This window comes from Rattus norvegicus, chromosome 14 (assembly GCF_036323735.1).
Source record: "Rattus norvegicus strain BN/NHsdMcwi chromosome 14, GRCr8, whole genome shotgun sequence".
NCBI lineage: Eukaryota > Metazoa > Chordata > Mammalia > Rodentia > Muridae > Rattus > Rattus norvegicus.
Genome location: NC_086032.1, coordinates 105,774,919 through 105,788,542, shown reverse-complemented (window position 1 = coordinate 105,788,542; position 13,624 = coordinate 105,774,919). Strand labels below are relative to the sequence as shown.

Below are 13,624 nucleotides of genomic sequence, written 5' to 3'. Positions count from 1 at the left end.
CATATTTTACATAGATGATCTTCTCCTTTGTATCCTTCCTTAAAAACTAGCCAAGCTGGCATCTGTGTTCTTCTAAATTTCCTTTCCAGGCCAGGCTATAGGGTTTCAACTCATAAAGTCCAACTGTCCACTCCTCAAGTCACCTATTTGGAACTAACAATTACCCCAACCCACAAGGCTTAGATAGAAAGAACCTAATTCAGTCTCTAACTGTCCTTTCTACGAAGAAAGAAATTTTTATCATTTCTAGGAATAGCTAGTTTTTTATGTTCCTGGGTTCCTTCCTTTTCCCTCCTTTCTCACCCTTTATGTGAAGATGCATTGGGCGACCCCTGTGAACCTCTTCTCAAACCTGTTATCAAGCTCTTTCAAAGACTCCACCAGGCTCTCCTTAAGACCCCAGCTTTGCATCTCCCTGACCTGACTGGTCCTTTAATCCTCTACATAACTGAAAAACAGGAATTTGCCATTGGGGCCCTAGGCCACCAACTGGAACCCTCTTTTGCACTTGTACCATACCTGTCAAAAAAAAAAAAACTAGATCTAACCATTCAGGGATGGGCACCCTATATTTGTACCTTAGCAGGTGCTGAACTCCTTACTGGAGAATAAAAACAAACCCTAACCTTTGAGTCACCTATAACTATCTTCTCATCGCATAACCTGTCACATCTCCTAACTTACAAAGGCTTACAGACTTTCCTCCCTCCAGGGTTCTTTTTCTCCAGGTAGCACTAATAGACAATTCCACATTCATCTTCCAATCATGTCTACCTCTCAATATTTCCAGTCTTCTTCCTGGGCCAAATACTAACCACTCCCTACCTCACTCCTGCACTGAAACTTTAGAGGAACTATTACCTCATCTTTCACACATGCAGGAAGACACACTGCCTGAATACTATACCCAGTATTCAGATGGCAGCTCCTTTCTACAGGAAGGGCCCAGAAGAACTGGATACTCCATAGTGTCAGATATTGACCTGGTGAGGCACAGGCCCTCCCTGATTATACAACCAACCAACAGGCTGAGCTAATAGCCCTTACCTGTGCCTTTCAATTGGCACAGGGACAATCCCTCAACATCTACACAGATCCCGAATACGCTTTCCAAATCTGCCTGTCCCACGCTGCTATCTGGAAGCAACACAGGTTACTTATGACTAAAGGAGGATTAGTAACTAATGCAAACCAAATTATGGCCATGCTAAAGGCTTCCCATCTTCCCTCAGCTATTGGAATTGCCCACTGCAGATCCCACCAGATGGATGAGTCTATTGTCTCCAAGGGAAACAACTGAGGTGATGAGGCAGCGAGATCTGCGAGCCTTAGGGTCCTAGACTCATCTCACCCTCTCCAGGACATTCTTACACTACAACCCACAACCACACTTTCACTCCCCTGACACTCACCAAATTCTATCCTATCTTCACTAAGTCTTTCATCCTAACCACCAAGTGTTGTCTTCTTTTGTTAAGACCCACCTATAGCCTACTCCTGAGGATTTAACATCTAGTTTCTTAAAATCTATCACTGCTTCTTGCAAAGTCTGTCAGATGTCAGACTCCAACTCAAGGTATCCTGCTGGCTCTTTTCCTACCCATCAGGCCAGAGGTTCTCTTCCTGGAACTGACTGACAACTTGACTTTAACTACAGGCCCACTGTCGAAAATGCCAAGTACCTCCTGGTCTTGGTACACACCTTCTCAGGGTGAGTAGAGGCATTTCCCACAACTAACAAAAGGGCTCAGACAGTCTCTGATCTCTTCTGAGAGATCATCCCCCAACTTGTTGTCCCAGATTCCCTCTAGTCAGGCAATGGTCCTGAATTTACCTCCCGAATCTCTCAAATTCTGTCTAAGGCCATAGACATCTCCTGGCACTTTCATAAGCCTACAACGCTCAGCTTTGGATAAAGTAGAAAGAACTAACCACTCTTTAAAAACCACTCTTGTCAAGCTGCCACAGGAACTTCACTTTGATTGGGTAAAATTCCTACCTCTGGCTCTTTTCAGACTATGAGCTCTCCCTAAACAACCTCTCTAAGTCTCATATTTTGAACTCATTTATGGAAGTCCAGGTCTAACTCCTGATCTTTCACCTAAATGTTCTCTCTTCCCAGACCATATACTCACCCCATTACTTTGCCACCCTCACTCTCTCCTATGGGACTTTGCTGACCACCTTCTACCTCAGCCACATACTGTTCCTTTGTCAGCTTCCTGTCAACATTGGAGACCAAGTTCTGCTATCTCCCCCAGACCATCAGCCCTCACCACTCTCCCCTAAATGGCAGGGTCATTTTAAGGTGATTCTCGTGACACCTACAGCTCCTAAACTCGAGGGACTCTCACTGGGGTCATCTGTCCCACCTCAAACCTTTTACTCCTCCACCTAAACGTTCTTCATAAACATTGACCGTAACAGGACTATGTTCTGTTAAGCTCCAGAAGACATCAAGACCTTGTCTCCAATTCCAGAAAATGACTCTATTTCATCAGTTGCGCTCAACACCACTGGACTAGACATGGGTTTCTCATCCTCCCCTGGCTGTTTGTTTCTATCCAGGGTAACCCGTACATCTGGAGATTTGAGGCTCAAGAAACTCCCACAGATAATAAACAGTCTTTCTAAATAGGGTCTGGAAACTGCTCCATGTCTGGAGGCCAGGAGCCAATCCAAATTGCTGTCATCCCAATATAGGTTATCCCATCTAAGTATTATGATCTCTTTACTTGCTTTCTGTTTGACCAGAGAAAAGACAATTGTAAAAAATGGCCAGATGAATATGGGGGCTGCCAATAGTGGTCTTGGCAGATACATATTCTAGGATCATGGACCAATCACTTCTATTAGCAGCGCAAGACATGCTTTTCTACATACAAGATCCATGGAATCCCAGGTGGAGTTGTTGGTAAGCTCTACTGAAAAACATCAAGCAGGGTCTCCAGTAAGTACTATTCACATTCAGAGAAAACATGTCTCAATTGCTCAACCTCTAGATACCAGAAAAGTACAGGAAATAATCAAACACTCCTTTGAGGCCCTTGCCTCTTTGACATACCCCCTCATAAGTGGCACCAACTTGTCACTTCAGACCTTGACCTCAGCATACCAACTCCTAATGTCACCTGACTTGACGGCTTCAAATATTGCTGGCTATGTGTACCTCCAGTTAACCCACAGCTGCCACTTAAAGCTTCTCCAGTGGTATTACCCAATAACCTTACCTCACCCTTTGCCAGCTGCCCTGACTTTGATGTCACTTTTTCTCTATCCCTCTTTTTGGTGTGGCAAACTGTTTTAAGATACCCACGGCATGTTCTGTAGGAACACTTGGCTCCCTAGACTGCAGTAGAACCAAAATCCTTGAAACCTCATCTTTGCCACAATGCCTAGCAGTCCAAAACACATCAGTCCACTGTGGCACCCAGGTATATCATCATTTGCCTTCTAGCTGGTCAGGAGTTTGCACGTTTGTATTTCTTTTCCTTGAATTAGGGGTAATCCAGGGAAATGAGCCCCTACCAATATCAGTTGTAAATATGATAGCTGCCCAACATGAGAGGACAGTTCAGGTCATGCCACTCTTGGTTGCTACAGGAATAGCCATAGGTGCTGGCACTGGGATTGCAGGGATAACTACTTCCATGACCCAATATAATAAGCTCACTTACAAGCTTGACAAAGTGTCTGAAACCATGCTTACTATCCAGAACAGATTCTTTGGCAGCTGTGGTGCTTCAGAACCAATGGGGGCTGGGCATTGTGATAGCTAAAGAAGGTGGTCTTTGTCTGTTCTTCCGAGAAGAATGCTGTTTCTACTTCAACCAATCTGGGATAGTGAGGAGTTTCAATCAAACATACAGAATTTCAAGGAATGTAAGGCCTCCAATTCTGGGATTTTCAAAAATTCTACACAAAAGTGGATACTCCCTAAAATAACATCTTTTCTAGTCATCTTCCTGGCGTTACTATTCACTCCCTGTCTCATTAATCTTGTCTCTACATTCTTTCAATGACAGATACATAAAATTCTGTTACAGGATTACCAGCCACTGTCAACTGAGGAGCCTGAAGTGAATGGTTACCAAGTGGACTCTGATGGTAAAAGTCAGCTATACCGCAAAATTGATGACACCCCAAGACAAGAGGAAGTAGCCTAAGAGACATAGCACCCCATTCACTTTTTTTCCATCAGCTTCTCCCTCCTCTTTTCCTTCTTTTTTATAATAAGAAAAAGGGAGGTATGTTGGTATCAGGAAGTGCTTTTGCCTTCAACAGTGACCTGGTCACCTGTGCATCTATTGCCATGGCAACTGCCATACAACCCCAGCATACTTTTGGATTAGTTCCCACCTTTACCTGGGAGCAGTTATGTCACATTTAAATAAAAGGCAGACATTTTCTGGCCCTTCCTCCTCTTCCTCCTCCTCCTCTTCCTCCTCCTCCTCTTCCTCCTCTCTTCCTCCTCCTCCTCTTCCTCCTCTTCCTCCTCCTCTTCCTCCTTCTCTTCCTCTTCCTCCTTCTCTTCTTCCTCTTCCTCCTCCTCCCCCTCTTCCTCCTCCTCTTCCTCCTCTTCCTCCTCTTCCTCCTTCTCTTCTTCCTCCTCCTTCTCTTCTTCCTCCTCTTCCTCCTCTTCCTCCTCTCTCTCTCTCTCTCTCTCTCTCTCTCTCTCTCTCTCTCTCTCCCTCCCTCCCTCCCTCCCTCCCTCCCTCCCCCTTGTCTCATCATTTCATTAAACCTCTCCATGTGGAACTGTGTTGGCCTGGTGTGGTTTGTCCAGACACAAGCCGAGATTTCTATCTCAACACTTTATGAGTTAGTTTGATAAATAACCAAATTGTAATAAATCTTGATTCATACCATAGAAGATGATGGCATGATTAATTTTGAGGATTCTGTAGCCAACTGGATCCTTTAGCTATGAATAGTTGAAATGCTGGCTTTTTTTTATGTCTCAGTCAGTTTTGGAGATGTTCTTTCATAGAGGAATCAGCAAATCATGTTACCTGTCCTGTTTGATTTTCTTGATTTTTTTTTTATTCCTATCTGCAGCCAAGATCTTCTGGGTGTTTTCCTCTATCAAACCCAATCCTTATTACCTTTGAAGGAGTCTAAAGCATTTTTTTTCTTTCTTACTAACACAAATATAAAACTTCTCCCCAAAACAGCAAGTCCTCAGTCTAGCAAGCCAAAGTCATCAAAAGTATAAATGGATTTAGCAGCCTCTTTTTTTTTTATTTAGGTCTATTCTACTTTGACCTCTCAAAAAAGGATTTTTAAATACCATTATAACCACTAAACTTATTTTAATAATTAAAACAATTACAGACTACTTTTATTATTTATTGATATAGGGTTTCTCTGAGTAGACCAAGCTGAATTTGTTTGTAGATTAGGTTGGCTTCAGAGTCACAAGAAACCTAACTATTTCTAGCTTTTGTCTCTTACATGTTGAGATAAAAGTCTAGGGTTTATTAATTTCTCATTCTATCATTAACATTTATATTAATTTCCATACATATTTCTCTTCTTTCCTTAAAAACATGGAATAAATTTCCCTTTATCTTTCCCTTCTTTGGGCTTTAATCCTTCTGTAGTTAAATATACTTATATCCCCTGTCTCTTTACATAATTAATATTATTTTCTATATTTAACTTCATTTAAATTCCTTTCTATTCACTGTATAAGCCTATCCTCAGGCTAACACACACACACACACACACACACACTCACACACGTGTGTGTGTGTGTGTGTGTGTGTGTGCTAGGATCAGCATTTCCAATATTCTTGTGGAGACCATATTGAAAGGAACTAGTTCCTTAAGATAAAATTGATATCTTAATTTATTTTATTCTGTATAATTTTTTTTATTGCACGAGGCATGCAGTGCTGCTTTCTGCCCTGTGAGCAGCAGGACTTTGCCTGCTTCATTTCACAACAGGAGGTTTTAGCATGCACAAAATTTAGTTGAATCTCCAAGGCAGTGTAACCCAGCGTTTGGAAGTACCCCAGGCTGGAATCTAAGCCTGCAGCCCCCTGTGTTGTTTAGTTTGGTTTTGAGGGGTCAGCTGTGTCTTAGCTTTCACGGTGAGCCCCAGAATCAAGCATGCCAAATTAGCATGCATTTTGCCCTTGTGCTGAACCTGCCTTCACCTTGGGAAAAAACTGTGCAAGTAAGAAACCAATTTTCTACACCTCCCAAACTTAAAGGGACAGTGTGTGTTTTCCATTTGGGAATCTGAATTTAATTATTTTTTAAAGTTTTTACTAGACATTGAGGAGGCAATACTTTACCAAATAACTTAATATCAACCCAGAGTTTCAACCCTGATGTTGACCATGAAGTTCCCAGATAAAAGCTACACACACAATCTTTATATCTACAATAAGTCTTAATAAGCACTAGAGCTGCACAGATATCTACCTTTTATGCTATTAGAATCTATATTCATATCTATAATTTTAAGTTATTACTTACTATGTTTCATTTGGGTTGCTTTAACTCCAATTGGCATGAAATGAGGGCCTATTTTTTACTCCTAACCCATGGCATTTTCCTCCTCCCCCTTCACCTTCTTTTCTTCCTTGTGGTTTTCCTCCAATGTCAAGTCTGGGAAAACTAAATGCCACCTCTTTGTCTTGTCTACTGCCCAGCTATTGGCTCTTGGCATATTGGTTTACCAATCAGAAATTGGTAAATGTCACTTGGGCCTACATCCAGACTCCAGATCTTGGGGGCCGGCACTTAACATTACAGTGCAGAGCAAGACCAAATCTCAGTATCTAAGTATGAATGAAACCAAATAAATGCCTTATGCTGTTAGGTCTAGATTTCTGATCTTGATTCCCCATATGTTAAGAGTCAATAAATACTCCTTGTAACCAACAAAATATTGGTTTCCCACTATTATTCAGTAGACATCTTGTATATCCTTAGTCATTTTGTGTACTAACTTCCCAAACGTATTGGTTTTTAATATATATTTTATTTAATACCAATAAATGCATATCCATTCATATTCTTTCCCACATAATGCTTGAGTTATTCACACTACCCCTTAAAAAGAGTTGTCTTTTTGAGTTGTTGGTCAGGGGTATTCCACAGAAGCTACAAACATTACAGTCTACTGCCATTGTTATTGGTTACCTTCCAGAATTTTATGGTATGAATTTCTTGCTGAAGATACCAAGAACTTGAGACCAAGTTCTTGTGAAATCAAGGTGGGACAGGCCTGGAAGTTTCACCCTACTGGTCAACTTTCATATTATTAGACTGTTCTATGTGTGTTACTAGGGGAGAAAATTAATCTAGTTGTGAAAATTATAAGCTAAACAATGACTGCTCTAGCAAGGTTCACTGACTGGCTTAATACTAATACAAATACTGTTTAGTGTCAATCATCTTTTTACTAGATTTGAACCTTATTCCACAAGATGGAATACATGCCTTGTCTTCATTATTAACTGAAACAAAATCCAAATCCAATTTTGGTATTCTTAGCATGTTCTTAACTTTCCTCTCTTTTCCCCCTTAGATTTTATTATTGTGCTAAAGTTAGCAATTAGTTAACTTTTAGCTACAGGCAGAACTATATTTTATCTACTGTGTTCTTTTACTATTAGTGATATCAGATGAACTTTATCCAAAGTTATGTCTTCTCCATCTATGTTTCTTCTTCTTTCAACTCCTTTGTATCTTTGACTCTGGTCTAGTTGGAATGTAAAAGTTAGCTTTTATCCATTTCTCAGAATTGCTGCCTCTGAAATTCACTATAGAAATTCAAAGAATAAGTCATTCCCAAGGTAATGAAACTTAATAAACTAGCTGCCTAACTGGAGGATTTATCAGAGGCTCCAGTGAATCTCCCTAGAAGCACCTGACCGCTTAGCATGCTTTGATATAGCTTTGTTCCTTTCCTGATTCAACACACACAACTGAAAGGAGGCAAGATAGAAGAGCAGGGAAAGTCTTGGACCTGTAAGAAGGGTAAAATGAGCCCCTCATTCTGAAATCAAGAGTAGAGCAAGAATTCAACACACTTAACTACTAGATAATACATTTTCCCTTCCTAGTCAGTAATCTACACTTTCTAGGAATCTCACATGAGACCCAATTTAGATGGAGATATATAATCTACACTCCATGAAAGAGAAGGGAACACAAACACACACACACACACACACACACACACACACACACACACACACTCAAACACAATTTTCCGTATCTTTCTCCATCTCTTTCCCACTCTCTCCTAGAGAGAGACTGTCTCTCACTCTCTGAGAGACAGAGAAATAGCGAGAGACAGAGAGCAAGATTATTATTGTTATTTTATTATAGTATAACTTCCATTTAATTTTTCCAAGGTATTTTTCCTTCTGCCCTAACAAAACCACTTCTTTACCTGGACTTTGGTGGAAGTTGTGGTGCATTACAGCAGGTATGAACAGGGGTAGGGGTTTCCTGTCATTCCAGACTTCAGGAGATCGATTCCTAACAACCTTGCTATGAATGGCACAGCTCATGCAATAATGCAGCTTGATATAAGCTTCTGAAGCATATATAGCATTGAAGATGCTTGCTTCAGGTACGTCCCTGACAGCAGAAACCTCTACAATGGCCTGAGTGACGAACTTCTTTTTTTTTTTTTTTTGGTTCTTTTTTTTTTTTTTCTTCAGAGCTGGGGACCGAGCCCAGGGCCTTGCGCTTCCTAGGCAAGCGCTCTACCACTGAGCTAAATCCCCAACCCGAGTGACGAACTTCTAAAGTCCTTATCCCTGGGGACGCACGGGCACAGTTCATGCAGCGAATTTACTGCATATGGTCACGGCCCTTTGGCACTGCCCTTGATTCTTCTTTTAGTTATCCTGGAGCCAAGAACAAGAGCAAGATTCTTATCTACTATTTAGATGTAAAATGAGAGCCACCAAAAGGGTGCACAAGACTAATGTACCTTGAGAAACCTTCAAACACTCTTGGGTTTTATTCTCCAGTCTCCTTCCTTTAGAAGCACATATGTCACTTGAGTGTGCTTTAATTTCTTGTGCATGCCTTTCATTTTCTTAACATTCATGTTCAAGCTGTATTAAAGGAATTTAATAAATCTTTCAACTTTGCTTTATTATGTGAACTAGTCCTAAAAGGCTTCTGCACTTTGAAGACATGGATGTCAATTTGGCCTGACAGTCCTTTAAATCTCTAGGGGAACTTAGAGTAACAGTGAGGAGATAAATTGCTCTCTCTTCACTATTGAAAGAATGAAAGCTGTCCCAGCCATCGCTAGCTCCTGCCCATGTTATCTCCTACATGGGGATTTTTATTAATAAAAATAAAGCAAACAGATGACTTTTAGAAACAAAATAATGGCTTGGTTTTTTTTTTTGAAAGACAGAAAATGTACATAAAGAAATCTGATGCCGAGAATATACCTTCCTGTGTCAGCATAATATAGCATCTGTAGGTACTTAGCCAGAAGCCACTCTAATGCTAACACACAGTTTATCCCCCATATCTACCTTCCAATGCTGGGGGAGAATCGTGACTCCCTTGCATGTTCACTTTCCAAATGTCTTTCAATAACCCCCTCTAGTGAAACTAAAGAAAACCTGGAGAACTAAGGAGCCTAATAAATGAGGCCCAGTTTCTGCATGTGGAGAAAAGTAAAAATTATGGTTGGAATTTTCAGTCTTATCACCTAATGTCTGAGGTGGAGAGATTATCTGGGTTCATCACCAATGGCCACAGTAAATCAGCCATACGTACATTGTGACATCTTCATTAAACCTGCAAGGGCAAGATTTGATGTGCTGAGTAGCTAACATATGGAGAATCAGTTAGGGAGTTTTCTAAGAGGGCAACAAAGCCCCCAAATCATTTTCATATATCTCGTGTTTGTGTTTCCTCTATCTGTTCATCTTCATATTTTATATTTCAAAAAGTAGACACAATCACATGTATTTACTTAGATATGTTCATGTATATTGGTGTGTGCTCACATGCTGAGGTGCACCTGTGGAGATCAGAGCAAAACATGCAGGAGTTAGTTCTTTTCTTACACCATGTGGAGCCTAGGGTTTAGATTCAGATTGCCAGGCTTGGTGACAAGAGCCTTTTTCAGCTGGGCCATTTCACAGATCATCACCTACTTCTTTTCTGCCATCTATAATTAATCACCACATGGAATTGAAGTGTTTTCTTGAGTACCATAAGCTGATCTATTAAACTATTGAGATCTCAAGAAATTGTAGGAACTCTGGTTTAGAGTCACCTGGACAGAAGTCCTACTCAAAATACAGAGCTGTCAACAGTTGTTTCCAGTTGGGGCAGATGTGTAGGGGTAGGGCCTTATCCATACAATGGAAAGTAGTTCCAATTTGGCAGTGTCAGAACCAAGTTAAATTAGATGACACAGATTTAGTATCAGAAGTTTTCTGAATGCTATGTTAACTGTGTTAGAGTAGATAAAGTTAATGGTTTCATATATACTCTCCAGGTTTCAATATGGTTTTCAAGCAACTGCTCTGCCAAGATATAGCTTAATAAGAGAAATAGAGAAGCATGCACACACACACACACACACACACACACACACACACACACACACACACACACAAACATACAGAGAGAGACAGAGAGACAAAGAGACAGAGAGACGGCATCAGTATGGAAAAAATCAGTAGGGAAGAAAGAGAGAAAGATCTAGTTATCAATTCAAGGCAATATGCCTTTATTTTTATTTGTTTCTGTATATTTCTAAACTTTTATCAGATATATCAAATAGCTAGAAAGGAATATGTCATATTTTACTGACAACAGCTTTACAAAAAAATAAATAACGGGATTCTCATTGATTTTATTTTTAAATGTCTTTTCTACTTCCTCTCACTGTAAAATCCACAGCAAATATCCCATGTCAAAATGGGATTCTAACCCCGTATCATATTTGGGTTATTTATATTCTGGACTTTGGAAATACAGTGGAAAATAAGAAAGAAAATTCTGCTGTAGAACCCACTTAAAAAATGGGAAGAGAAGACACCTGAATACAGAAAATTTCTTGACAAAGAGGCATCATATATTTAGGGAAAATGGGAAAAAACATGCCAGAGAATTACTGATGTAAAAACCAGCTCAGAGGAACTCGAGGGACTCTTTTTTCTGAGCTCAGCATGAGTAGTGAAAACACAGGAAGACAGACTACAAATGACATGATTGAGGTTTAGAGAAATTTTGTTCCACTAGCATGGCTGTTGTGGCAAGGGATCACATCCAAAGGTCTTTTAGACCTATGTGATCTGGCCAGAATGCAGACTTTCCCTGGATTTTAGCATGGTCTGGCTGGGATACTGACATGCCCTTAGTATATACCGTTAATACCTTTAATACCACTCAATATAAGCAAGGCGAATTTGTATATGGATGCAGCCATGTTTGAAAAGTGACATACAATTGAGGGGCAGACAAAGTGAATCAGAGAAGGATTTGAGAGCATTAATCAAAAGATACACTACACCCGATTCTCATGAAAACAAACAGCAAAGAGAGACCATTTAAGAGCAGGGAAGAATGACAGAGAGGAGCTGGAAATCAGTCAGTTCTGTTTAGTTGAGTCAGTCAGTGCAGAAGTATGTACAATGGAGTCCAATTCATTTCTGTTCAATTTGTTTAGCAGAGGTAGTTGAAGAAAGAAACAGAGTCAGAAGAGTAGAACACACTGCTAGAGTTAATTTGACACCAAGCAGTCCCTACACTTCTCAGTCCACTTTGCAGAGTAGTTCAGCTAATGTCAACCACATTGAATCCTCTAGCTTGCCTGGCATCTGGAATTTTCTAGTGGCTACTACCAGTTCCCCAACCTCCACTGCTACACATTCTGGTCAATTCCCTGATGCTCTTTACTTCTTCTTAATCTCCTATCAATGTGACCCTACACCATTTTGTCTCCCCCTCCTCTCTCCCACTCAGGTCCCTTTCTCTCTACTTCTCATGATTATTTGTTTCTCCCTTCTAAGTAGGACTGAAGATTCCACACTTTTGTCTTCCTTCTTCCCGAGCTTCATACAGTCTGTGAGTTGTACAGTAGGTAGTGTGAGCCTTTTTCCTAATATCCACTCATCAGTGAGCACATACCATGTATGATTTTTGTGTGCGTGTGACTGTGTTACCTCACTCAGGATGATATTTTCAAGTCCCATTCATTTGCCTAAGAATTTCATGAAGTCATTGCTTTTAATAACTGAGTATTATTCCACTGTGTGAATGTGCCACGTTTTCTGTATCCATTCCTCTGTTGAAAGACATTTGGGTTCTTTCAAACTTCTGGCTACTACAAATAAGGCTCCTATGACCATAGTGAAGCATTGTCCTTGTTATATGTTGGAGTGTCTTTTGTGTATATGCCCAGGAATGATATAGCTGGGTCCTCAGATAGTATTACGTCCAGTATTCTGAGGGACCTCCAGACTGATTTCCAGAGTCGTTGTACCAACTTGCAATTCCACCAACAATGAAGGAATGTTCATCTTTCTCCACATCCATGCCAGGATTGGTAAAGATCTTTTGCCAATCTGTTGGTTGCCATTTGGTCCTATTGAAAGTGGTCTTTGCCTTACAGAAACTTTGCAATTTTATGAGGCCCCATTTGTCGATTCTCGATCTTACAGCATGAGCTACTGGTGTTCAGTTCAGGATATTTACCACACTGCCCATGTGTTCAGGGCTCTTGCCCACTTTATCTTCCATTAGTTTCAGTGTAACTAGTTTTATGTGGAGGTCCAAGATACAATTTGGCTTCATCATTGTACAAGACAGTTGAATCAACATCATCTTTTGAAAATGTTGTCTTTTTTTTTCACTGATGGTTTTAGCTCTTTTGTCAAAGATCAAATGACCATACGTGTATGGGTTCATTCTATTCTTCAATTCTATTCTAACCACCTACCTGCCTGTCTCTATACCAATACCATACAGTTTTTATCACTATTGTTCTGTAATACAGCTTGAGGTCAGGTAAGGTAATTCCCCCAGAAGTTCTTTTATTGTTGAGGATAGTTTTGGCTCTCCTGGGTTTTTTGGTTATACCAAATGAATTTGCCAATTGCTTTCTAACTCTCTGAAGAATTGACTTGGGATTTTGATGGGGATTGCATTGAATCAGTAGATTGCTTTAGGCAAGGTGGTCATTTTTGGTATATTAATCTTGCCAATCCATAACTATGGGAGATCTTTCCAACTTCTGAGATCATGTTCAATTTCTTTCTTCAGAGATTTGAAGTTCTTGTCATACAGACCTTTCACTGGCTTGCTTAAAGTCACACAAAGGTATTTTATATTATTTGTGATTATTGTGAAGGGTGTCATTTTCCTAATTTCTTTCCCAGCCTGTTTATCCTTTGAGTAGAAGAAGGCTATTTATCTCTTTAAGTTAATTTTATACCCGTCCATTTTGCTGAAGTCGATTATCAGCAGTATTCTAGTGGAATTTTTGGGGTCACTTAAATATACTATCATATCATCTGCAAATAGTGGTATTTTGATTTCTTTTCCAATTTGATCCCTTTGACTGTTTTTTTTTTTAAAGATTTATTCATTTATTATATATAAGTACACTGTAGCT

The 13,624-nt window shown here is 40.1% G+C and overlaps 1 long non-coding RNA gene across 1 annotated transcript in view; it reads left to right on the top strand.

Annotated features, from left to right (window-relative positions):
• The window catches only part of LOC102550092 (uncharacterized), a 43,263-nt gene extending 38,505 nt beyond the window's left edge, over window positions 1-4,758 (top strand). The window contains exon 3 of the long non-coding RNA XR_005493509.2: window positions 4,047-4,758. This is a non-coding gene — a long non-coding RNA (uncharacterized LOC102550092). The remainder of the gene's footprint in view (window positions 1-4,046) is intronic.
• Window positions 4,759-13,624: the final 8,866 nt, after the last annotated feature.